This window comes from Mus musculus, chromosome 11 (assembly GCF_000001635.26).
Source record: "Mus musculus strain C57BL/6J chromosome 11, GRCm38.p6 C57BL/6J".
Taxonomy (NCBI): domain Eukaryota; kingdom Metazoa; phylum Chordata; class Mammalia; order Rodentia; family Muridae; genus Mus; species Mus musculus.
The window spans coordinates 93318679-93345994 of record NC_000077.6 but is presented as its reverse complement, the minus strand read 5'-3'; the positions used below and the strand labels follow the sequence as shown (position 1 = coordinate 93345994).

The following is a 27316-nucleotide window of genomic DNA, read 5'->3' as shown; positions in this document are numbered from 1 at the left end:
TTAAGGCAACTTCACAGAATGAGACGTCTCAGTTACTTTATGTTGGTTATAAACACAATCACAGATAAGTCTCTTTTAGTGATGCGGTTCATACCTGTGAACAGCATGGGCAGGTGAGTAGCATCCAGCCTCTGCCATCATCTGAAGCTGAGGGAAGGGACAGACCACACTGCCGGTAGACGTTGTCTTGAGTCCTGGGCTCTCAAATGTGTGAATGTAATATATGTTACACTGCCTCAATCTTCCTGACCCTTTTCTACTTTTCTTGAAATATGAAGCCTATAGTTTAATGGAAGAATAAGTGAGTTGAACTTTAAAATCTCATTCTAGTTCTTCCTACCATGGCGGTGTTTTTGTTTTGGATTTTATCCTTTTCACCTCACATGAGTGACAAATTGGTTATGTTGTACCTGCAGCTTTCAGTTACCACAAATCTCTTCGAGAAGTCGTCAGGGTATGAGTAATATGCATAAATAAAAAATGACTGAGCAGTATTTCAAAGTAAAGCATGCCTACATGAAAATGTGGTCTCAAGATAGTTTCAAATGGACAGTTTTTTTTGTGTGTGTATGTGTGTGTGTGTGTGTATGTGTGCACATGTGTGTGTGTAGTATGTGTGTGTAAATATATAATAACTATTAAAGAAAAAGAGAGCCATGAATAGGTGAGGAAGTGCAAGAAGAACTTATAGAAGAGCTTGCAGGGGAACAAAAGAATGGGAGAATGCTGTAATTATATTTTAATTTTAAGAGTAAAAATAATTAAAGTGCTTACTGGGTGGCTAGCATCTGACAGACAATGCACTGGACCATGTGGAGGAAGTTTCAGGATCGCTCACTGTTTGTAAGCTTTGCCACTCCATTTAGAGGTGGTTGAATTTGAAGCTAGTTGGCAGCGAGGCCAGAAGCACAGACCAATCTGCCTGCCTGCCAAGGAGAGAATTAAAACTTGCTCCTGTTCAGTGCACAGCAGGCGGCTTGGAACTAGTACTATAGATCAGTCTGGGTAAACAAGGGTATTTCTCCTCCTTTCTGGGTTTTCATCTTTTCCTAAGAAGGTCAACAATAGCTTGGGAATGGTGATCTAAAAAAGCTGCTATGATTGACAAAGGTGTAAGAGACAGCAAGGACAAAGCAAAGAAACGGAAGACTATTTCTGATGGTTAAAACAAAAAAGAAAGATATCAGAACAGGTGAATATATTGTTTCTAATCATTATGCCAAGTGCACTGAAGACTTACCTGGGCAAGGCGCTAAGTGGGATTAAGGCTCTGTGTGCATTAGAAGAGGGGATGGTGCTGATGGTGAGTACTAAGACTTATGGGACTCACAGAGGTAAAGATGAGATAGATAATTAAGTGTGAACAGACACCAGAAGTGCTGAGGGTCCTGGAAGGTTAAAACACTAAGGAATGAGAAAAGGGACCAGTCAGGTAACAAAGGGAACTTGATGAAGGGGAGGGTTCACTTCACCCTTGCCTGGAACTAGAGGTGGCAACAGGAAACAATTCACGTTAGAATTTGTGAATGAGATTGTGAGGGAAAAGCCTGGAAGGAAGGAACCCAGCAGAATCTAGACCATCTTTAGTATGGCCTGACTCCTTTGCAGTTTACTTGGAAGTGAGCTGTCATCAGTAAGGTTGTCTTCAGCCATACATGGAAGAAACATGGAGCAGAAAATAAGTCCATTAAAGAAGAGCTTACTTGTTCCATAAAAGAAGACAGCCAGGAAGCAAGTGGCCCAACCTTGGCAGAGTGACTAAAGGTATCAAGAGAGATCATGGGCCTTTCTGTTTGCTCTGACCTACTGTTTCTCACAGGTAGCTGTATCCTCATGCTTTTCATGCTGTGGTCGTGATGTTCCCTACTAACCTCACACCTGTGCGGCTGGCAACAGAAAGGTCAATCACTGATGGACTTTCTGGTAGCTCTCCTTTCAAGACCAGTGGCCAGAAATGGCCACGCCACTCCTAGAGGTTGAGGAATGGAATATTTCATATCTCATGACTCTATAGTAATGAACACTAAAGGAAAAACCTTCATTTCCTGCTGGCTAGCCAGTTTATAGTATCCACTGTGAAGAAATGATGCTGTCTAAGAAGGAGAATAGTAAGATGAGGCTGTGTTTTTTGGCAATGAATTTGGCTGCACTCTGTACCATAACATAGAGAATGCGCACGCACACACACGCACACACACACACACACACACACACACACACACACACACAGTGAAACCAAGGTCTAGGTAGTGGAGTGACAGACTCATAGTTATATACTACCAAATGCTGGAATTTAGTTTAGAGCTCCTCAGCTCTTTCCACCACTTCTCAAAGTAGACTCTGTCAACTTTTCACAGCAGTATCTCTTACATAGATTCAAACACATAGGCACTAAATCAATAGAGCAAACCATTCAACTACTCCTTCCACCTTGGTTTAACTCTGCCTTCTATTATCTCAGAAGGAGAGAAACCATCTAACAAGTAAAAAAGGAACATGAGTTCAGAGAAAAACAGGTGTTAATAGAATTTCAGCAGTTGATTGACTAATGGTATGATTTTGATTAGTTACATAAATTCTCTAACCCTCATAATCAGTCTGGCGGGTCCTCAGAAAATTGGACATAGTACTACTGGAGGATCTAACAATACCTCTCATGGGCATATATCCAGAAGGTGTTCCAACTGGTAAGAAGGACACATGCTCCACTATGTTCATAGCAGCTTTATTTATAATAGCCAGAAGCTGGAAAGAACCCGGATGTCCCTCAACAGAGGAATGGATACAGATAATGTGGTACATTTACACAATGGAGTACTACTCAGCTATTAAAAATGAATTTATGAAATTCCGAGGCAAATGGATGGACCTGGAGGGCATCATCCTGAGTGAGGTAACCCAATCACAAAAGAACTCATATGATATGTACTCACTGATAAGTGGATATTAGCCCAGAAACTTAGCATACACAAGATATAAGATACAATTTGCAAAACACATGAAACTCAAGAAGAACTAAGACCAAAGTGTGGACACTTTGCCCCTTCTTAGAGTTGGGAACAAAACACCCATGGAAGGAGTTACAGAGACAAAGTTTGGAGCTGAGACAAAAGGATGGACCATCTAGAGACTGCCATATCCGGGGATCCATCCCATAATCAGCCTCCAAACGCTGACACCATTGCATACACCAGCAAAATTTTGCTGAAAGGATCCTTACAGCAGAGTAGAGGACACTGGAGTGTCCAGGCATCTGGGTTGGAGATTTAAAGACACTATGCTGTTGGCTTTGGAGCCAAAGAATGCAGCCAGGAGACAAGCTCAGGAGGCAGCTTCCACAAAGTGAAGATGCGACTGGAAAACTTTCTCTCAGTGACACCCCAAAGGTGTTACCGTTTTCATATCATGGCTTTAGCTCAATGCAACCTATTCCAGATTCTGACCTTCAGAACTACACACTCCTTTGTGTGGCTTTAAATCACTAGATCTGTGGTAATCTGTGATAGCAGCAGCAATACAGTAACATTCTGGAGATGGATTTCACAGATGCAATATGCACATGCAAGAGATAAGAAGGAAAGAAAGAAATGCAGATGGGATGCCTCTGAGCTGGAAAGGGACATGAGTGCATGTGCACACGCACACACACATCCACACAGGAGCACACACACGCATGCACACGTGCACGCACAGATGCATGCATACAAACTGTATATATAAAGGGATGATTCTCATTACCGCTTGTTTTATTTGTGCTAAGTATTTACTTGCCCCATGGACTTCTAAGACCTATGACCTTAATTGCTGCCACTGGACTTCTCATCTACAACACAACCAGTAGAAAAATGGAATAATATCTCTAATAAGGCAAGAAAAGACATTTTGAAGTTCTAATCCCATTCCTAAAGTGTAGGTCTTGGGTAATGATATTTTTAGGCACTGAAGAAAGTAAAAAGTTTATTGCCTACATGAGCAGTCTAGAAGAAAAACAAGACAGTAGAGGTGCAGGCTGCATTTCCTTCAGCAAGATAAGACCCCAAACCAGAAGTTTATTGCATATAAGCAAGTTGAGCAAAGACTTCAAAACCTAAAGTTATTACTGAATAATTGTTGAAAATATGGCTATGAAACTTAGCAGGATGGCTAAGGAGTCATAAAACAAAAGCAGCACAAAGTTAAAACTTAACAAACCAGAACCCAAATTTAGGGTAGTTTTTAATCTTGCTCAGGAGGGAGTAAGAAAGAAATGAAGGGCAGCCTCAAAGAGACTTGAAGTGCCAGGGTGGGGTGGATTCCCACTCAGTGGAGAAGCAGAGGGGGGGGAGAGGAAAGACTGTGGGAGGGGGTGACTGGGAGGAGGACAAATGAGTGGGTGTAAAGTGAAAGGAAGAAAGAAAGAAAGAAAGAAAGAAGAAAGAAAGGAAGAAAGAAAGAGAAAGAGAAATAAAGAGAGAAGGGAAGAAAGAAATGAAGGGAAATTATAAAGCACCCAGTGACACAGCCTTAGGTGGCTTCATTAGGGGTTTGGACATGCTATTTCATTTTCATGGAGACAGAAAAATAGTTTTTGGTTATAAAAAGTTTATGGATGTCCACTAAAAAAAGTACATAAAGACAAAGAAGACATTTTGATAAAGTATGGAAAATACGAAATAGTAGTAAACAGTGAAGATATTACAATGAAGTACATCAGATGGATTTTTCACTAGTTTTAAAAACATTTTAATACAGTTATTTATTTCTTTGGCTTTTTTTGGGGGGGGGTGCATGTCATCTGTGCAAGTGGCAGTCAGAGGATCACTGTGGGATCTTTCCATCATGTGGGTCTCAGGAATTGAACTCAAGTTGTCAGAGTTGGCAGCAAACACCATTACCCAACAAGCCATCTTGCTGGCCCCATCAGTTGAAATTTTGATTTAAGAACCCTCACGTTTGGAAAGAGGCAAATAAACAAACAATACTACTCCTTGGAAGGAGAAATACATAAGATAAAACCACAAGAAGTTTCAAAGAAAGCCCTGGGCAGATCTTCATCAGGCCAGTGAGGGAACAAAACCCACCCAGGAGTTTAGGCAAAGTTCAGTTCAGGACACCAAACATTTCTATACAACTTAAAGCAAAACTCACAGTGATGAAGACATATGTGCTAAGAATATGTATGCTGCTGTGGATATTAATACCTTGGACAATATATAAAGAAAAGGAGCATAGTGGGAGAAGGATTTTGTTTTAAATATTATGCAGGGAGATTTAAAAACATTAAATAGATGCTAAAGAAAGGATACAAGGGATTTAAATAACAGTAGCCAGTAAACAGAGAGAAAAGGTGAGAACAAAAAAGAGGGGGAGCCAGAGAGAAGAGAGGAGGAGCAGAGGAGCTAAGAAGTTAAATTTTATTGTATCCTTACTGAGAACATGTATATGCCTAGGAGATATTTATGAGCAGGTATTATGGAGTAGCAAAAACTGAGAACTTTTGACACAATGAAAGTCATAGACTGGTAAACAGTTGTAGTCAATTTAGTCAAGATTAGGTACCAATCACATATAGAGATCATGCCAATTGCAGATAGAAAAATGAATAGGCACAAGTAGAAATAAGTGCAGGATACAAATGGACCATTCATCCTGGAAGAAAAGAGCAATCAGCACGGCCACAACTGCCCCCCAGGGGATGGAGAAGTGCAAATCAAATCAAAATATGTTTTTTGTCTAATCGCCTAGAAAACAACCTTTCAGTCTGCCAGTGACTAGTTTATCTGGGTTGTGGAGAAATGAATATCTCTACATTTTCTTGGCTGGCATTTGATCAGCCTTAGATTTATGTAGGAAAAATCGGCTGTATTTATCAAGAACTTCAAAATGTATATCCATTCAACTATCAATACTATATCAAGGCATTTGCAGCGAAAGGATATTGAGAGTGTGGTGACTTGCGAAGAATAATTAAAAATGTCTTCACAATGACTGGGTGAAGTACAGTCCAGTTACCCCACAGATCTCCATACAGCATTAAAATAGTGCATTTGTTTATGCTGAGAATTCACACATACTACAAATGCAGCACTGAGCATCCTAGTACCCAAAGCCAGAAAGAAACATTACCAGTATCATGGCCGTCTAAATCATAAGAGCCGTGCGAAGCAGTGGCTTCATTCTCCACAGGTACCGTTTCTGCCTTTGCTCTCTGGTGTAACCAAATGTGCTTCAGAGACTTCATACAAAGCACATAGGCACACACACAAGTAACCTTAATGACCCTCCCTCAAATGAGCCGTAGCATTGATTTTTAAAGCTGATTTTTTTTCCATTTTTTATTAGGTATTTAACTCATTTACATTTCCAATGCTATACCAAAAGTCCCCCATATCCACCCACCCACACTCCCCTGCCCACCCACTCCCCCTTTTTGGCCCTGGTGTTCCCCTGTACTGGGGCATATAAAGTTTGCAAGTCCAATGGGCCTCTCTTTCCAGTGATGGCCGACTAGGCCATCTTTTGATATATATGCAGCTAGAGTCAAGAGCTCCGGGGTACTGGTTAGTTCATAATGTTGTTCCACCTATAGGGTTGCAGATCCCTTTAGCTCCTTGGCTACTTTCTCTAGCTCCTCCATTGGGAGCCCTATGATCCATCCATTAGCTGACTGTGAGCATCCACTTCTGTGTTTGCTAGGCCCCGGCATAGTCTCACAAGAGACAGCTACATCTGGGTCCTTTCAATAAAATCTTGCTAGTGTATGCAATGGTGTCAGCGTTTGGATGCTGATTATGGGGTGGATCCCTGGATATGGCAGTCTCTACATGGTCCATCCTTTCATCTCAGCTCCAAACTTTGTCTCTGTAACTCCTTCCATGGGTGTTTTGTTCCCAAATCTAAGGAGGGGCATAGTGTCCACACTTCAGTCTTCATTCTTCTTGAGTTTCATGTGTTTAGCAAATTATATCTTATATCTTGGGTATCCTAGGTTTGGGGCTAATATCCACTTATCAGTGAGTACATATTGTGTGAGTTTCTTTGTGAATGTGTTACCTCACTCAGGATGATGCCCTCCAGGTCCATCCATTTGGCTAGGAATTTCATAAATTCATTCTTTTTAATAGCTGAGTAGTACTCCATTGTGTAGATGTACCACATTTTCTGTATCCATTCCTCTGTTGAGGGGCATCTAGGTTCTTTCCAAAGCTGATTTTTTTAAGTACACCTTTTCAGAGATTATCTATAACTGTAACCTTAGAGACAGGCTAGTCATCCTTTTAAAATACACCCAAGAGGAATTCTTCAGCTAGAAGCATCAGCAGGGAGACCATCATTGAAAACAATCGCAGGCTGCTGAGAAGCCTCAACAGTATTGACATGTGCTATGCAAGCCTGAAGACCCAAGTTCCACACCTGGAACCATGTAGAGGTGGAGAGAGAGAACCAACTGAACAAGGTTGTCTTCATACCTGTACCACAGGTACCATGGACACATGCCACATGTATATCATGCACATAGACAGACATTGACAATAATAATTAAAAGTAAAACGATTACTCTCCATCAGTACAAAGGAAAGAGTGAAGGTGTGAGGAGCTGAAAGAGAGTCATCTGAGATGAAGGAAAGATTTGCTTCTACAAAGTCCTTCTGGCGTTGAAAATCAAGGTCAAGGCTAGAGCTGGATAGTGTACAATGACAACATGGGATGAAGAAAATGTTTCTGGCCCATTTGTGTGTAGATATAAGGAAATCTGGGTAATTTTATGTTAACAAGTAGCAGATCTGCTTTTGAGCAAGCAAACAAAATGTAGCAATCTATTGCTTACAATAGGATCAGGCTAATAAATCCCAACAAAGAACTTCTGCTATCTTGTACTGTCCTGTTTGCAGGCAGTTGATGAGCAGGTGGTACGCGGAAGGTATGCTTCATGCCTAAGTGCTATGAAATGTTTACTCTGCCCTGTTCTTGGGGGTTGGGGGCGGGATGTAATTATTACTGTCAACATCACATTTGTTCTTTTTGCCTTCTAGTGTATGAATCAAATTTGCCACTTCATGAAGCATGAAATTATCTTTTCAATAGTAATTCAATAAGAACATTGACTAAACCATGAACAACCATCATCCAAATAAGGAAATGCTTTCCACCTCCTCCCCACCCCTGTCACCTTCCAGTTACTAAGAATGGTGTTCTTTGCTCACCCCACAGAAAGAGATGAAGCAGATGCCATAAATACAGTGTTTCTAAATGGAGGCAAATGAGAACACTCCAAATGTTTAGAATGTCAAACGCTCTCAGATGCTTACCCCATTCTTGAATTTTATTGGAATAGTTTATAGTTCTGTCATATTTGCTAATCTAAAAAGCCCTTAAGCTATCCCTGGGGAGCAGACATTACAAGGGGGATCGAAAGTGGGATTTGTGGTTGCTGTCTAATGGGAGCTTACACTTTTAGTAGCTAAAGGGCTTCATGTAACCAAATTGCAGGATTCAAAACAGAACAGGAATGATAGAACAGTGGCAGTCACTTGGTAGTGATCCCAGTCATGCTGAACACTAGAATGAATAAGCTCTAGTTTAGATCTTGAATGTCTCCTGAAGACCTGTGTATCACAGGCTTGTTTTCAGGGTGGCACCATTGGGAGGCAGTGGAATCCTTAAGATGCAGGAGCTGGTAGGTGGTTTCATGTGTCCTCAAAAGAGAGAGGAAGGTACTAGCCTTCCTTCCTGAAGTAAGTAGCTCTGGTCCTGTCACAAAGCTTTCAGTTGATCACTAACTGAGATCTCCAAAACTGGGATGGAAAGAACTTTTTCCCTTCTGTGAGATGATTACCTCAGGTAGCTGTTCCAGTGAAGGAAAGGCTGACTCCATATTGCCTTAGGTGGGACCTAATTATTTGGCAGATGTTTACTGATTGTTCAGTGTTACTTGAGTTATTCCTTACTGGGATCCTACTTGATACAGGTGATAAACCCAAGAGAATGCAGTGGACAGAATAAAAGTATTCCTCCAAATATCTATGTTCTTGTGCCTAGTAGGATGGTAGCAGTAGCACCTTCGAGGTTTCATTAGGTCACACTCACATACACTAACCTTTATGGTTAGTGTCCTTATGAGAGAAATTCCAGAGGATTCTCTGTCCTTTTGCCAAATGAGAACACAACGAAAACACAACCGTGTGCACTCTAGAAGTGGGTTTAACCTGGTCTTGAGCTTACAACTTGTGGGGTTATTTTCCATAAGATACTCAGTTTGTAGTACTGTTATAGCAATCCAAAATTATTAAGAGAAGTGTGGAAACCCCAGCCCCCAGTGCTATGCTATAGTATAGCTGATATTTAAACTGAGATTGTCTGTGTCCTTTTCATTCTTTCAAATGAGCAGAAAAAGCCACAGAGAATGCCAAGTTCATAACCTTGAATAAAGAAGGACTTGAATTATAGATATAAATGGAAGGTCATGTTAAATTCATTTTCATATAATTGAGCCTAGATATTTTTAAAACATCTTTTTTTTTTCTTCCAGACAATGTGATGGGCTCTACCCAACTTTATGAATCTTAACAGATTTTGAATCTGTTTACTAGTTATTAAAAAAAATACAATGATGTACAATGTGACTTCCTTTTTCTTTTTCTTCTTCTATGTGAGTCTGGTCAAAACCAAGCTTTAATAGTCTTACTTTATGATTGAAAGAGAGTTCAGGTTTTCTAATGAATCTCTCTGACATACAGCGAGAAGTCTAAACCATACGTTACAGTCTTTATCCAGGAAAAATAAGACACTACTGGGGAGAGTTCCTTCATTGTTTCAGCGCCTGGTGTCTATCCCACGACTTTTCTCAGATAATTAAACCAAAGCCCCATATATTGGATGTTCCACACAGAGAACTTATGTGTATGACAGGCTATGTCACAGTGTCTGGACATGCTGTATCTGGCTAAGCCATCCATCAAAACAAAACAAAACAAAACAAAACAAAACAAAACAAAACAAAACAAAACAAAACGGATTACTAGAATCTAAGGCCAAATTAATTCTAACCTATTAGCATCATATAGAAGCACCACTGTCTGCTTAGGTTCATGTGATATCTATTTTTTTTTGTTCTAATATATACTAATGGATAGATCAATCCATCCATCCATCCATCCATCCTGAAATAACACTATAGATATTGCCCATGAGTAGTAGGCCTTTTGGGCAGTGGGTCTCCCTTTATGAGGAGGCCAAAAAATGTCAGATAAGAGCACAGTTTGGATAACAGGTTCTTATACCTTCTTGGAATTAACTTTTTTTCCCCATAACCTGATACCTTTACTCATGTTCTTAGTTACTCTCTTAGTACCACACTAGAGATTTTACACTTGGTATCACTTTGCTTGTTACAGCGCAACCTCTTCTTTATCATAATTAATGTTCTGGTGGGAAGATGCTATTGTTTTCACCTTTGGAGAAGGAGGCAGAAGAGGCAGAGAAGAAGGAATGGCTGATGATAGCTACACAGGTTAAGAATACTCACTGAGCTGCTTCAGGTACTGTGGTGGTACTGAGCACATGGCTGCACATCTTCATTGTCCTTTGGGGAAGGTGCCTTTATTATCCTTATCTTAGACATCAACATTTGAAGTCTGGGAAGGTTACACAACTTACTCAATGCCCTATGCTTAAGGTACAGAATAGAGTTTTAACCTGGGCTCATGTGTTTAGTCACTGGTATTCTACCAGAATGAATTTACTATCTGCTTTACCCCAGATTCCTAGTCCCTCTGGTTGGACCATAATAGTCCTGTAGAACCCAGGTAAGCAGGAGCCATCTTCATAGGTTTTTGTTTGTACAACTAGACCTAGTATGGAATTGACTCCTATTTAGTGTTGCTTCTGCTTAGTAATGACTTCAAAAAGACAGGGATGCACAGCCAGGATAGATGTCCTAAGCTACAAATACTGGTGGGAACACTGAGAAGTAAGTGTGGGGGGGACTGGGTAAGTTCTCAAAGGCTGATTTACAACCAAACTGCAGCACTCATGTGCACTATTTGTGTGTCCTATCCATGCTTACAGGGAATAAGAATTACTAGTGTCATTGAACATGTACAATATAACATGTAACAATAACACTCCATTATTTTCAGAGGGCTTCATATCATGACATGACAACAGTCAAATGCCAAGTAGGCATTGTAGAGTAGCATGATGAGGGAGGACTGAGCAACACAGAACTTACCCCCAACATCCAAAATTCAGAAAACTCGATACATTCAACCTAGTACCCAGTAACTAAGCCATGGTGATCTTACTAAGGATGATGAGGCCGCTGATGACATCAGCAGCTAGCATTTATTGAGCCCTCATTAGGAATCATTAGTAATAGTTTTGCTCTCTCACTTTACCCTCCCGGCAATCTCATGATGCTGGCTTCCATCATTAGTGGGAGATGATAGTATCAAGAGCTTGTAATAAAACAAAGAAATTGAAAGAGCAAGAAATAAAATGTTATTCTCGGCAAGAGATCCTGAACTAAAGAACTGGAAAGAAGTCCTGCCTATTACCAGCAGGGCTTGCTTTGCAAAGGTCAGGTTCCTTGCACCTTTTCCTTTCCCATGCTCTTGGTTTCCTGTTTTACCTTTGGAAGCCCTTGTTACATTTACAATGTGAAAAATACAGCAGGAGTTATGTCTAATAAACAAACCATGTAAAATTTCTCTTCTGGAGACTGCTAACTAGGTGTTGTGTATGCTTAAATAGGTCTTCTGGGGCTCTAGGACAGAGGTTATATTTGTTTTTCTTGAAATAATAATAAAAAAAGGAGTTCCCACTGATCTTTCTTGGAGGCACGACTTCAGTACTCACCCAAAGGGAAACATGATTACAGACATCTCAGAAACAGAAAGACACCTCCTATATGAATCATCGAGGTAAGGAAATATGTCACTCCAGGGGCCTGAGGTGATTTATACTTTTCTCAGTAACGTTATTTCCACCCCCACCCTCCCATTTGTTCCTCAGAAGAGGCCTCGGAGGCTGGATCGCTAGGTTATGTCAATGCCTGTGTGATGGAAAATGAGAGATGATGAGGACAGTTGCCTGTCAAGGCCACAGAATGAGCTCATAAAAATCTAAGCATGGAGCCAAATCTCAGCTCAATGCAGTGATTTCCTTAATGACAATGACTATCTTTGTGGAATCCAGATTACTCACGTCAGGAGAGACAAGCCTATCTGTCTACCAGATGGCTAAAATATTGTGGATGAAGGTCTTGTATAATTCCGGCTATAAATCCAGTGTCTTGCACCTCATAGCAGAATCAAAGGAGCATCAGTAGTGTTATTCTTTTGCTCTGCCTTTTATGAAGCCCAATAGATGGCACGTCAAACACAATGAAAGTTAGGAACTTGGAGAGAGTTGACTTCAGTTAGCTTGTACCAGTTTACCAGACAATTAATTCTTATCATATATGATATGATCATGCATAAGAATAATACAATGTCTAAATAATGCTGGAGGAACAAGATGAAATGGCAGGCTCCCAGAAAAGGGCCATTCTGATCTCCACAACTACTCAGTATCTTTTCTGTGTCATGCATTGTGGTAGGGTCTGGGGAATGCATGGTGAAAAGAAACACTATCTTTTTCCTTGAGGCTAAGTGTTTAGTGAGAGTTCCAAAATAAACCAAATAATTGCACAAGTAAGAACTGTGTTAAACGATACTTAATTCAAGGTGTAGAAACACATGTGTTTTACTGTTTTGACTCAAGATGAAACCTTATTTGCAACCCTCTACAAGAAATCGAGACGTTTTGCATTTCCCTGCTGGCTCAGGCATTCACAGAACAGCTTTTCAAATGTTGATTAGGGGAAGGCTGCTTACTACTCTCATGTCCATTATGACTTCAGTTTAATAAGTAACTTCTCACTACCCTGCTGAACCTATTCTTCCTCGATCGCACACAGTGTGAGCTGTTCTCAGTTCATGCACAAAAGCAGCTCCATCAGAATACAGATGACTTGACCTCCTGAGATTATAATAAGATGCATAAACCTTCATATGTTTTCTGTATGGATGTCCAAAATTTAAGCCTGGAACTCTTGCATCATGTTTTTCTTTCTTTCTTTCTTTTTTTTTTTTTTTTGCAACAGGAAAAGCACTCAGCCGTGGAGAGAAACCTGCACCCATCCGCATTAGCTCCCAACCTGAAGCACCTTCTCCTGAAAGAAGAGTGCAGATGACATCAGGCTGTTGGTGTGAGATGAAATGGAAATCGATTTTTTACTCCTCTGAAACTTTCACCTGCTGACGTGAATGTGATGCGTAGCTCCCTTTCAGGATACAAGGATGTGTTGGAACTTAACGGGGACTGTATTTTTATGAGTAAGCATTCAAAATTTGCTGGTAGGAAGAGACTTCTTAGGGTAGAGAGGAAAGAAAAGTAAAGGAAGCTATCTTACATTACCCAGGCCCTTTGACAAGCATGGAAGAAGGAGGGCACTTTCATCCCAAACCGGGAAACAGAAAGGGGAAAACATTCATGCCTTGGTTTCCAGGATGCACTGGAGTTGAAAACTATTTTTATGCAATTGAGGAAATTCTGTTGCCTCACACACATGATTAAATTCATAACCTGATTTGCATGTGTGGGGTTCCAGAGTCTAGCATAACTGAAATAGGTTCAGCAGATATGGAATAGGAGCTCTGCAATATTGGCAGCCATGTCTATCTCCAGGGTCCTGAGGGTTTTCTAGGGTGCATAATTTTCAGTTTTAAAATTTGGAAATGTGCACAAAAACATACGAAGATGGATATATCTTATTAAAACCTCAGGTGACCAAATAATCTATACTTCTTCATTGGTGATGCCAGCTTATAGGAACACCAAAGACTTCTGTGCCCAAACCTGACTCTTCCATCCAACTTCTGCTGCATTCTCCTGTCGCCATCTTTCTTTTCTTTGGCTCTTCAGCATCCTCAATGCATCAGGTGTGTGGACAGAGAGCTCAGCTTTCCACCTTCCCCCAGACGTTGCCCATGAAGCAGATTCATATTCCCTTGTATATTTCCTAAAGAGTTTTATTCAGGGGTCACAAATACTATTTGCTTACTTCATAACCAAAAGGGAACAACAAAACTTATATTGAAAATAGGCACTTGGAATTTGCTTATATCCTTACAGAGAAAGTTCTATTATTATTTTTATTAAGTGTATGCCCAAGACAGTGAGCCCAATCTCTAATCCATGCCTAAGTCTTCTCTGTCTCTCTTATATGATTACTTGATGAAGTAGCCTCTGTCTTGGGCTTCCTTTGCTTCTCAGAGAGTGCAATGAGATGTAGATCAAGTTTGGGTCTCAGAGCTGTTTCTAGATCCTTGTTCTGCCACTCGGTGGTTAGATGTGCTCGGTTGATCAGTGAATCCCTCTAAATCTCATTTTACTCATTATCCTTTCAGAGTTTTAAAAATGTTAAGGAGTACTACTCCCCACCTTTGAAGACAACTGTTCTGTTTTGTATGTTTGGTGTGACAGATAATTATGAGATATTCAAGAGTTTCAACCATCAGCAATGCAACTTCTCTGTGTTATGGGATGAAAATGGCTGAAGATATTCCCTAGCACTGGAAAACAAAGGAGTTCTTAACTGATGCCTCAGGAATTGCAATTGATTCTTCCCTGAGTCACAGATACAATAATAGATTTTTGACAATGAAGCCCAGACTCAGAATTAGAAGGGTCTGGACAGATGGGCATTGCTTATTCTTTGGTTTGATTTTAAATAGCATCTTACTACTACATTGGCCTAGAATTTATTATGTATCCCAGGGTAGCCTGAAATTCACGAGTCTCCTAAGTACTCCTAAGTATTGGAATTACTCTGCACTTAGTTTTGCCCAGGAATTTCTAACTTCAAATTTGAGGTCTGGTTCCATTTGAAATTCTGCCCTTGCTTCTGCATACATCCAGTACCCGATGAAGCTTGCAGTTACCTAAGGCATGGAGATTAATTGAGAAAAGTCATCCTCACACATGTAGGACCTGGGAGAGCTCATGTGTGACAGTGTAATTACCTTGCTGGCATCAAGAGATCAGAAGGCCCCCGGTGAGTCCAAAGTTTCCATCCTCTGAGTTTCCTTGGGTCTCTGTCACTTGAAGTCAGACAACATCATTTTAACAAATTTTGAACACGTGAATAATTTCTCCTTTTCGTCTGCTCTGGTATGTAAACTGATAATAAAAGTTGGAATATTTATCATGTTGACAGCTCCTGCTTGGTAGATTAGATTTTGTTAAGCAGCAGAGTTTTCCTCTGAGAGAGAGAGCTCGACTCCGTGTCTTCCTATACTTGACTTGTATTTTAGATACCTTTGGTGTTGTCTAACTTAACACGAAAATAAAATAGGAATGGTTCCTAGGATTGAGTGAGTATATTGGCCACTTTATTTTGTAACTATTAGGGAGACACAAAATGCACTTACTAAATAAAGTCAGTTCAGTTAAGGAGTGACTCTGAGTCTCCCAAATGACTCCTGTCTCACCCACTGGATTAAAACCTATAGCATAACAGCTCATATTCCAGAGACGTGTTTAGTTCCTACTTTACCAAATCACTAGGGAAGCTATGTACTGTGACATCTGTCCAAATGGGGAGAGACTCAAGCTCTGATTATGCTAATCTGCTATGAACATAAAGACATTACTAAAAAAGGTCACTCTCACAGATTAAAGCGTCCTTGTTTTTTATTTTTATTATTTTTATTTTTATTTTTTTATAGCTGGATGTTTGCCTTGATTTCATCCGGTCCTCAGTAGAACCCATTATTGCAGCTGCCTTTATGTTTCAGGGTAATCATTATTTGAATGACTGCATGACCCAGCACACACATGTGGCAGAGTAACCATGCTGTGTCTTCCAAAGCCGGGGTCAATGCGTGGGTTGTTCCTCATCAAAGATGCGATAGAAAGTGAAGAATGTACTGAGATACCGCCTTTCTGCTCTCAGTTAAAGATAAAAACTTGGGTTCTCACTTAACCAATGGCTAATGTTCCTGTGGAAGTTCCCTCAAGGGCAGAAGGAGCTTTCTCAGAACTGGCCGTCAGGTTTGTAGCTGTTACCACGACTGTTCACCCGGCAACCAAGCAGTTTGCCACCATGACATCAAGGAAATGAAAGCCTCACAAGTCAGGTGTGGTTCAGAGGTGACCGCTTCATGTTAGCAAGGCAACCTGCTGTCTGCTGTTCTTTCTGTGGAGTTATTTTGAGGCATGGTAAGATATTGAAGAAGTGTAGGAAATATTAGAAGTGAAAAGCGGCACTTTTTCAGAACAAAAGTATAGTGCGGAGACAGGAGCAAGTAGTGTGCCGACTTCTAATTGTCCATTCAAAGGACAAAGACTCTATTTTAAAGATCTTCTACAGATGTTCTTTTCATAGGTTTTGTTTGGATGCCCAACTTGACGTTTAGTTGTTTATACGCTTTGGTTTCCCAAACAAAGCTTCCTGTTTCCTTAGAGGACCATTAAGTATCTTAGGGATCTGCAGTGTTCACTACTTGCCCAAAGTGGAGAGAAGGATTCCTTTCCTCAGTAGCCCACAGGACAATCCAGAGCCCCTAATCCATCTGTGCTTCACTGATTTTTATATTTAACATAGTGTGTGTGTGTGGGGGGGGGGACATGCGTGCGCGACACACATGTATGTGCTGTTCATGTTTGGGTGTTCAAATGCGGAGACCAAAGGACAATGATGGATGTTGGTACCTTACACCTTTTGTTTGAGGCAGATGCTCTAATTTGCCTGGAACTTCATCAACTATCCCAAGGAACCTGGCAAGTGAGCTTCAGCATGTGCCTGTTTCTGGCTGCCATCTTGCCATCTCTGGCTTGACAAGCTTGTGTCACCACAGTTGGCTTTTTATACTGTGTTAGGGATCTAAAAATCAGGTCCTCGTGCTTTTGAGGCCAGTGTTTTATTGACTGAGCCATCATTCTAGCTCTGGCAAAAGCTTTTCAATAATAAAGACACAGCCTACTGCCACCTCCAATTCAAAGAGTATTCCACTTAAAAATATGAAATAGTAGCCACCCAAATAAAACGTTCACTACGCCTTTGCTTTATCTCTTTGCTCCTGCCTATAGTAGTTGTATTGTTGTTGAAATCTGGGTGACTGGAGCTGTTTAAACCAGGCCCATTCTGAGATATACAATGATGGGAATTAAGAGCAGAAGGAGGGGGCTCATGCCCTTTTGTGGGTTCAGGCTAGACTCAGGCATGGGGAGAGATTTAGAGATGGGGACAGTGTCAAAAGGGAGCATTAGAGACGATGTGAATCCCCTCTGATCCTGCCCTTAAGCTCTTTTAGGAAACTTAATCTCCAAAGATGTAATTCAATTTTGATTATAAAGAGAACATCCATGTACCAATGGTAATTAATAAAAATGGCAGAGCAAGAGAGGAGCTGATTCCTTTCTTAAGCAGGTGCTCCCGAGAGCATACAGCTTTTTAAAATTATTTGTTTTGTTCTTTCTTCCACCCTGTCTCACTCCATAAATGTCTTAATTTGGCTAACAACAGAAGAACACACAACATGGTATCTATTGTGTGTAAGAGCTACAGCGAAGGGCAAAAGTGATTAAAGTCAAATCAGGATGGACTAACATGGGATGATGGGATCTGGAGAGAAATTCAGCATGTCACAAAGGTCTTCCAGTTTTATCATAAGTTAAAGAGCGGCTATAAATGTCTAGACACTAGAAAGGGAGTGGACAGTAGAGTTTTCATGTAGGGGAAGCACATCTTTTGTCTAGACTTGAAAGGGTTTTCTCTAAGTCTTTAGGTTTGGAGTTAAAGCTATTGCTTCTAGAACTACTTTAGGAAACCTACACACATCATCCTGCACTAAATGCTAAGAACAAACACATGCCATTCGCATAAATTTGAGCTTCTTAAAGCAAACTGAGCTTAAAGGTATTTATTATCGGGGGAGGGTTCAGATTTTGGTTTAATAGTTACTATCTTTCAAAGTCTTTTGCATTAACTTTGAAAGGTTTTCTACTAAGTTCTCAAGGTCAGTTTGAGCTTCGGGAAGAATGAGGATGGAAGTCACAGCTTGATGTGCATGTTGACCAGGGAGATGTGGTCATGTGACTGAGGCTTACATGTTTCCACGTTCTCTTCTGAAAACTTTTGATCTCAGCCAACAGAACAGGCAATAGGTAGCTCTGCCCCTTCATCCCAGGCCTCAGAATGCAAAAGACCTGCTCTGAAAATGAAGTCATACCTGTCACAGCAGACCCGAGGACTCACAGGCAAGACTCAAAGCATGTTCACATTTCATACCATCAGAGTTTTGTAGTTAGTTGCTGACTATCATCATGGTGACAGTATCTGGCTAAGAGCCTGTCTTCCCTATCTCACAAAGTTGACGTGAAGATTAAATCAGAGAATGATCACGAATGTAATTTAAATGTCCAAATTTAATTAATGAATTATAATTGCTCATTTTTTTTTTACATTTATTCCTACACATGGCTTCTAGGGTTTACAGAAATCCTTGCTTTTGCTTAATTCGGAAAATTAACGAATCCTGGGATAGTAACAGATCCAGGGAAGAATTATAAGCAAGTTGAAGTAAGCGTTGTAGAGGGAGCTTATTCTACATAGCATCACTAGCCCTTTGCTGTCATGTCACAAGAACCCTTCTGTATTCAAACAGATATTCCATAAGCTTTTGGCTCAAGATGAATGTGGGAAGGATGGAGGCTGAGAGTATTGACTGAAATGATGCATAAGAACAATCTAGAAGAAGCTCAAAAGACAGAGAGAAAATATAAATGGATGAATAAAAGAACCTTGGAAACTGAAGTAGGTGTCTAACTCATCCACAGTTAAACTCCACTTATTATATAGATAGAAATGTCTCTGTAAATTCTGCAAAAAATCTGAATGACCTAGTTCTCATTTTCTGTGGAACACTATAGAAGTTGTAATTTGAAAATCTGGATCGCTGGATACTCCTGGTTTGATAATGTATCCAAATAATATAATAAATGTTTATAGTGTATCTGCAAACAACGTTAATGCATATTTAATTGGCAATCGCCATATGTCAAATAAAAGAAACACCATCCATTAACCGTGATTTCATGTGGTATTATGGGGTACATGAGCAATTACATGATTAATTTACATGAGTTTCTGTATTACATCAAGACTAAGGAGTATAAGTATTACAAAGAATGCATTCTGTAAAGTCTTCAGACACAATATTCTTGGCAACTGTATGGATTTAAAAAAAGGCGTCACTGATAGCATGAATAATAATGGCTTCAAATTGGAAGCCAATGATTCTTAGTAACCTTGCTTGGTATGAGTTACAGGGTCAGCTACTTCTCTGGAATGAAATAAAAGTAAGTTGTAGGAGCTGAAGTGATAGCTCTGTGGGAAAGAGTGCACTAGGCTCTTGTATAGGGCCTGAGCTAAATTCCTAGCACTCAGGTTAGGTAACTCCTAACCACCTATAACTACAGCTCTTGGGGATCCAATGCACTCTTCTGGTTTCCATGAACATTTTACTCATGTACACAAACCCACAGACAGACTCAGCCATGTACAAATAATTAAAATTCAAAATAATTAAATCTTAATCAGGAGTGGTGATGCATGCCTTTAATTCCAGCACTTGGGAGGCAGAAGCAGGCAGATCTCTGAGATCAAGGGCAGCTTGTTCCATATAGTGAGTTCTAGAACAGCCAGGGCTACACAGAGAAACTCTGTTTCAAAAAATCAAAACCAAGCCAACTAACCAACCAAACAAACAAAAAATAAAACAAAACAAAAATTTACTCTTAAAATAAGTTGTGGAAGCATTATGTGGTAGGCATATATATGAAAATCATTTCCCCTTCTTCTGTCTTAGTTAGAATTACTATTGCTATGATGAAACATCATGGCCAGAAGCAAGTTGGGGAGGAAAGGGTCTCTTTGACTCATACTTCCATATCATACTCTATCAGTGAGGGACATCAGGGCAAGAACTCAAGTAGCAGTAAAACTTGGAAGCATGAGCTGATGCAGAGGCAATGGAGAGGTGCTGCTGACTGGCTTGCTCATCGTGGTCTGTTCAGCCTGCTTTCTTATAGCACCCAAGACCACCAGCCCCAATGGATAGTATTACCCATTATAGACTGGGCCCTCCTCCATCAATCACTAATGAAGAAAATGCCCTACAGGCTTGCTTAGAGCTGGATCTTATAGAGGCATTTGCCTAATCAAGGTTTCCTCCTTTTAAATGACTTTAGCTTGTGTCAAGTTGACCTAAAACTAGCCAGAACACCTTAGAATATGCTGTGATCCTCACTAGAGTTCTTCATTATTAACAGCATCTTACAGACCAGGAGGCAGGCTTAAGAAGTAAAGTAACTCGCTGAAGAACCATCAGAGTCCAAGTACATCCTTTTTCTGATGCATCCTCTCACCTCCACTGTTTATTTGCTCTGCTCCATATGGTGAAGTTACTAAAAAGCACATGGTGACTGCAAAAAACCTTGCCTGTCATTTCTCTTCTTCATAGCTAGAGAGAGAGAGAGTTTACTAACATCAGTGTCAATGATCATAAAGCAAAAATGTCTTAAGCCTTAAATCTGGTTTTCAAATACCAGCATTTCGGGGCAGATTAGCTGACTCCAATAATATGCCTCAATCGCTGCACTGAAAGAGAATATTTTCATCCATTATAGAAAACTGTCAGAGGAAAACATTTTCCGGATATCACACCCAGGAGAACGACGTGTGCGGCAGCATTATCATATTTTACTGAACTTTCATATACTCCATGCAGTATAATGTATGCTTTACCTTTTGGAAAGCCTTGGTAACAAAAGGATACAATACCCATCTACACCTCATAGTCCATTCTAATAAGGCTGCAGTCGTGTAAATAGCAGTAAAAATAAATAAATAAATAAAGACCTCTTAGGCAGCCTACCTGTCTGCATTATGACTGGCTCTTCAGCTAAGGCATAAAAGCTCAAGCCAGCAGCTTTGACCACTCATAAGAGGTGGAAGCTATGGGGCAGAGGGGAGTCAGTCATATACAAAGGAAGGGAGGCCAGAGAGATATTTTCGTCCTGTGCACAGGGAGTCAACAAAGAGCTTACCTTGCTATTCTTCTGAAATCACAAGGCAGTGACTCTGGCCTTTAAGAAACTCATTTTCCTAAAGGTTTCTGAACACTCCCAGGCAACAGCCAAGAGGACTCAGGAGCCGACTGCAAGAACTCCAAGAAAAGCAGAGAGAGGAGACATACCAGTGTTTCGTATTTGAAAAGACAGATGCGGATGGATTGCCTGGCACAGAAGATTCTATGGGTGTATACCTAAGAGCAGGCATCCTTTTGTTGGTGACTGAGACTTTCTGAGCCCCAACATGGCAACGACCCTCAAATGGCTTCCAAATAAGTCCCCAGGGATCTTGTTTTTTTTTTTCCTTGGTCAGAGGTTTCTATGAGATTAAAAAAAATGAAACAAAACAATATAATAAAATACCAAATCCTCCAAGCAAACAAACAAACAAACAAATAAACAAACAACCACCACAAAACCAAAACTATACTGTTTCCTATGAAACCTGAGAGAACACTGAAGTCACTTCACGGTCAGGGCATTTAGACCATTCACACACTGGCAGAGGAGCCCTCACCTGGTTTACAGGACTATTATTACTCAGATGGGGGCAACTGTATCCTGTTATGCAGCAAGAGCAAAGTAGCATGCTAGAAGGTGAGAGAAGCAGGAGAGACCATGTCTCCTCATAGGTCAGCCATGTAGGAAGCATGTATAACCAGGGGCCAGGCAGAGGCAGGAACCTGTAGGTCTGGGACAGCTGGCACATGGGTCTTGTGAGGACACCATGCCTTTGACTTGATTGCCACACTTTAGTAACACTGTAGAATGGAGGGTCACTCTTGCATTCCTTTCTGTCTTAACACTGGACTGGGAGAACAACCCTAATAGTTCTATCCATCATCATCATTATTAACCACAGAGAAGCAAGGGCAGACTGAGAAATGAATGACAGAGGCATGTCAGCCTCGATCTGGTTAAATTATGCACATCGTATGAAATGGCTTCACAGATGACTGCCTAGGGGAAACAGGCAAAGGCCTTTTATGCTGGCCAGTCCTTTGAGGCTTATGGCTTTAAAAGTTGATTCCTGATTGGCCCTGAGCTCCATGGAACTTGGAAAGGCATCTATGAGAACTTCCCAATGTAGCCTATGTTTATGAGAGAGGAGCTATCTCAGATGTGGAAAACCAAGATGATAACATAGAAAAGACAGCAGAAAAGAACGTCATGGAAGGCACAACCATGGTTGCTAGTGAGAGCAACCATATGCACCCTGTCCTAGATATCAAGACCATTTTCTTGTGGCTTGAACTTAGAGAGCTGGTGGAGTGATGACAAAATCTCTGCTAGGCATTTTTAAATGGCCCCTTTAAGATGAATGAAGGGCATGGGAAAATTAACTACATGCATTTAAGGAATGTTTGACTACCATGTGTGGGATGAGAGCAGCAGGCAGGAAATCAGGCAATCCTATAGCATCATCCACCAGGATTAGAACACACATAGTGCTGGGCTGAACAAGAAGCAGAACCACCATTAACAGCTTGAAAAGTGGCACATGCCTTTAATCCCAGCACTTTGGAGGCAGAGATAGACAGACCTCTATGAGTGTGAAGTTAGAATGGTTTCTCTGTCTCTCTGTGTCTGTCTCTTTGTGTCTCCGTGTTTCTCTGTTTCTCTGCATTTCTCTTTCTGTGTCTGTGTCTGTGTCTGTGTCTGTGTCTGTGTCTGTGTCTGTGTCTGTGTCTGTCTCTCTCTCTCTCTCTCTCTCTCTCTCTCTCTCTCTCTCACACACACACACACACACACACACACACACACACACACACACACCCCTAGGTCAAAAGGTACCCAGACTGCAGGTTGAAATGGACCATCCTCTTCCGGCGTTTGTATCATCTCAGTTCTTTTAAGCACAAATCTATGTGCAAGTACCAGACAACATCTTAACTGGCAAACCCCATTAGTTCATCCAGATTCTGTTGCTCCCACTTGAATGCATCCATTAGAGAATTCTGGCTGTTAGTAATTCACCTTGCGTATCCATTCTTCCTTTCAGTTGTGTTTGTCCCCATCTACTCTAAGGAGAACTAAAAGCCTTCCCAGATGTGTGAGCCTTGAGTGTTTGTGGAGCATTTGACTTTCTCATGTCTTCACTAGGCTTTCAATTTTTCTTTCTAAGATATAGAGGGCAGCAACATGGGACACACAGAACAGGGTGACTACATTAATATTGTTACTTGTTTATATATTATCTGTGGTCGCTTACTTTTCCCCATTATACTCTTCCAAGTGGATAACTTACAGTCATTAACTTTCAGTAGCTCCTATATATCACAGCATCATAGCATTAAGCCTTTTGGAAATTCATCACAAATCAGTATACGGATGACATTGATGTCTTATTGCTATTCATTCCTTCTGGGCCGTTTTTAGCAGTTCATTTTTTTTTTTTTTTTTTTTTTTTTTTTAGATCCCTGCAGTGCTGAAATATGGCTTGCTCCACTATCTGTCCTTTTTTGTAATCACAAAAGGAAAGCTTGGCAGTTGTCATATATTATACTCTTGAGGAAAATACCCAGTAATCATTCCAATTGATTGAACAGTGTGGACTCAAAGCTTCCTGGTAGAGGGTCATTCCCTCACTTCCCCAGAATGTTTTTAATCTTACTTTTTTGGACTCAAAAAATCTGAAATAATCATTAAAAGACAGTTTGTGAGATAAAGATCACTTGTTTAGAAAATCCTAAGAGATTCCTCTCTCCTTGTTCTGTGCTTTTTGAACATGCCTAGATTATATGTTTACAGTGTTGCATGCCATGCTGTGGGAAATATAGAGTCACTGAAAAGGAAGCTTGGGAAGGGATTGGGGTGGGCCCCTGAGGTTACAAACTAGTCTAGGAGAATCCAGGTTATGTGTAGAAAAAGCTTAAATAAAGCTTTGAAATAAAAGCTTAAAGGTAATGATATTGGAGGACTATGGCTTGTAGGAGGTAAAGATGTAAAGAGAAATTTTTAAGGAGAAATTAGAACAGAGGTGTGAGAAGTGAGATTCCAATACAACCAAATATTCCTTCTGCACTCCAAACATTGTGAGGCAGGCCACAGAAACTGTAGCTGGAGAAAGCTGCATCCGGGGTGTATGAGACTTAGTCTGCAGCATCCTGAGGTAAAGCCATTCCATGGCTTCTGGACGCATTTCCAATAAGAATCTTTCTAATAAATCTAAAACATTTTTTCAACTCTAGCTACGATTAACATTATTAATGATTCATCTGGATTGGCTCTCCAATCTTTGTAAGTATTAAGTGCAGTCAACACTGAGGATTATCCAGACTCCTAAGAGCAGCTCCATGCTGGTAGATTCGAATCAGGCAGCATAGTAGAAAAACACGCCATGGACTGTGCAGTGCTCACAGATTCCTGTGGCATCAACACTTTTGCCATGATGGGTTTAAATTGTCAACCTGGTATTGGACACAGAAGTAGGAAGATATAGAAAATGGGTTTTTAAAGGTAGGCATAATGTGATTTAATGACTTTTGGTGTGACTATGAATGATGGTACCCTGATTTCCAGTTGTGTATTATAAATATATAAGAAGGCTATGAGCATCATATATTAACTGTGTATTCAATCACTTTGCCCAATGTGTTTATCTATGCTGAGAGTTTTCTGATGGAGTCTTTAAGATTTTATCTGTAAACAAGGATGCTTGACATTTCTCTTTCCCATTTATAGTCATTTAATTTGCTTTTCTAGTCTTACAGTTCTAGTTGAGACTTTCTGAGGACATCATACAGCCTGGATACAGGATACAGAGAAATCAAGCCCCAGCTGAGCTGGGCACATCTTCTCTGTTGGCTAGTGAGGAAAGTAAGAAGGTAGATGCTCTCCAGACTGCTAGTGGAAGGAAGCCATAGAGCCATGAAGAATGCTAGAGGAAAAAGTCTTCTACTGCCAATCTGAGAACCCTGCATGCTGCTTTTCTGATGTGATAGTCAAGAGGTGTTCACTGGTGTAATAGTGTGCCATGACTCTTGGGGATAATCAACTGCTTTCTCATTGGATTGGAGACTTGGTACTATAAATCTGGTCAAAAACCTGCTGGAGATGCAGATTCTAGGGGAGAATGTATTAATAAGGGAGAATGTAGGCCAAAGTGCTTCATAAAATTTATGATTATATCCATAGTCCAGTGCTACTGTCAGCTGGGGTCAGGGAAGCGTCTGTTTGCATAGGGTAATATTTAATATAGTCTTGCAGTAGTCAAAGTGGTAAGGACTAGTGCTTGGTCTTAAGTGGGATGTCTATATTACCTTCTCTAAGGCCTAGGTACCATAACAGAACACAGGGTAGAAAGCCTGAGAGCCAGAGGATGAAGAAGAGTGCCATTAGATGCTGTCTTCTAGATGTAGCATGACCATCACAATCACACGCTAGCTAAGCCTATTGTACAAGAAAAAAATACAAGAAGAAAGGAGGGGGACAGATCAAGAAAAAGGGTACTTAGCAAGACTGGGAGAGGCATAAAGACGGAGATATGAACACAATATGCTCTAGTCTTCTATAAAAATTTGAAAAAGTTAAAAAAGGGAAAATATTAGGAAGCAAAAAAAAAAAAAATCCAAACAACCAACCAAACCAAACCTAACAAACAAAAAAATAAGAAAAGATGGAGGAAGGAGAAAAAGAAAACTATAAAATTATATAAACTTATAAATGGACTCCATTGGTCTACCCTTATGTAAATAGCACTTGCTTGTGAATACTCTTCTATGGTGTTGCACCCTTGGAGAATACACTGGTGCTCTCTAGGCTCTGCGGCCTGGGGGATGGATGGTAGTTCTATGATAATATTCACACTTAAGGGGTGGCTGCAGGTTGACACTGACTGGAGTCAGATTGAACTTCTATTTTTGCTGAATTTCTCTCTAGACTCCTTTCGCCTGTTTCCATGCAGTTTTCTCCTGAGTTTTGTATCAGGTCCTTAGATATAAAAAGATTTTTTTCATATTAACATGATTAAAAAATACTTGGGGGCAAGAGAGATGTGGCTAGCTTGGAAGATATCCATTAGGTATACCTCACTAAAGTGTAGTTACCTAATGGTAAAAATGAGACCATATCCATATCAGATGACATTAAACACATGGACTTTTTTAAATGTATTACTTAGAATATCTGTGTTTCAAGGCTAGGGGCCAGAAACAATGAGTGCCATAGTAAATCTTTCACATGAGAAAGGTCTGAGCCAGAGCAGTAAATGATGTGAAACTTTCAGTCGAGGTTGATGACATCATCAGAACAAAGCTGTGGACCTAAGGAATAGGCAGTGTGCATAAAGCTGCTGTGCTGAGTGGCTAATCTTGACATCGTTTGCAGTTTGGGTCCTGTTTCCAGCATCGTGCATAGTAAGGATGGTGCTAAGACAGACCGTAAAGAGGTGGGTTGGTACTCTCTTAATCTTCCCTCCAGCAAAATTTTATCTCCATGACATTCCATTTTCATAGGGAACACTAAGTCTGACAGCCTCTCAGATGCTCGGTTGTTTTTGTTATCTGGCTTAAATTGTATTTTTCAACCCCAGGTTTGCCAGTGTAAGTCTGGCTCTCTGTCCTTCAATCCTTGTCTGCCTGCTTTGCTCAAGGGGCGGAGGGGCTTTGTTGATGAGGATGTTACATTTATTTCCATTTTTCAGACATTTCCCAGGAATTAGGTTCCATTTAATAAGATCCAAAGGGTCTGCAATTCATATGGAACATTTTTTCTGGTTTATTCATCCTAATAATCAGGCTTTCTGGGAAGAGATTGGTGCCTTTCAAAGCCTTCTTGGAAAAAGTGCAGAAAAGTAGCATTTTTTTAATAGAAAAAATTTAAATCTTTTGATCAGTGGATATTTCTTTTGCTGTTCATGTACTCTAATATTTTCCTTTTTTCTCTCTCCATTCCTCCCTCATTCTCACCTCTCTGAGACAAATTCTGGCTATAGTAAGTTCAGGCTGGCCTAGAACTCACTATGTATCATAGGCTAGTCTTAAATACATGATCCTTCTGCTTCCTCCACCAGAATGCTGGGATTTCAGATATGTCCCACTACAGCAGGATCTAGATAATTTTCTTTATCTTGAGTGCTATAGAACTACTTGTCCTTGGCATCAAAGAGATGTTAACTGAAAGAAAACTATAAATCTCTCTCTCTCTCTCGGTTTATACA

The 27316-nt window shown here is 40.4% G+C and overlaps 1 protein-coding gene and 1 long non-coding RNA gene across 6 annotated transcripts in view; both read right to left on the bottom strand.

Moving 5' to 3' along the window:
- Car10 (carbonic anhydrase 10) overlaps window positions 1-27316 on the bottom strand; it is a 504947-nt gene that overhangs the window by 255757 nt on the left and 221874 nt on the right. The window lies entirely within an intron of this gene.
- Gm35002 overlaps window positions 1-27316 on the bottom strand; it is a 97153-nt gene that overhangs the window by 55812 nt on the left and 14025 nt on the right. Inside the window, exon 1 of the long non-coding RNA XR_388957.4 lies at window positions 1-27316. This exon is cut by the window's left edge and continues 33076 nt beyond it; it is cut by the window's right edge and continues 14025 nt beyond it. This is a non-coding gene — a long non-coding RNA (predicted gene, 35002).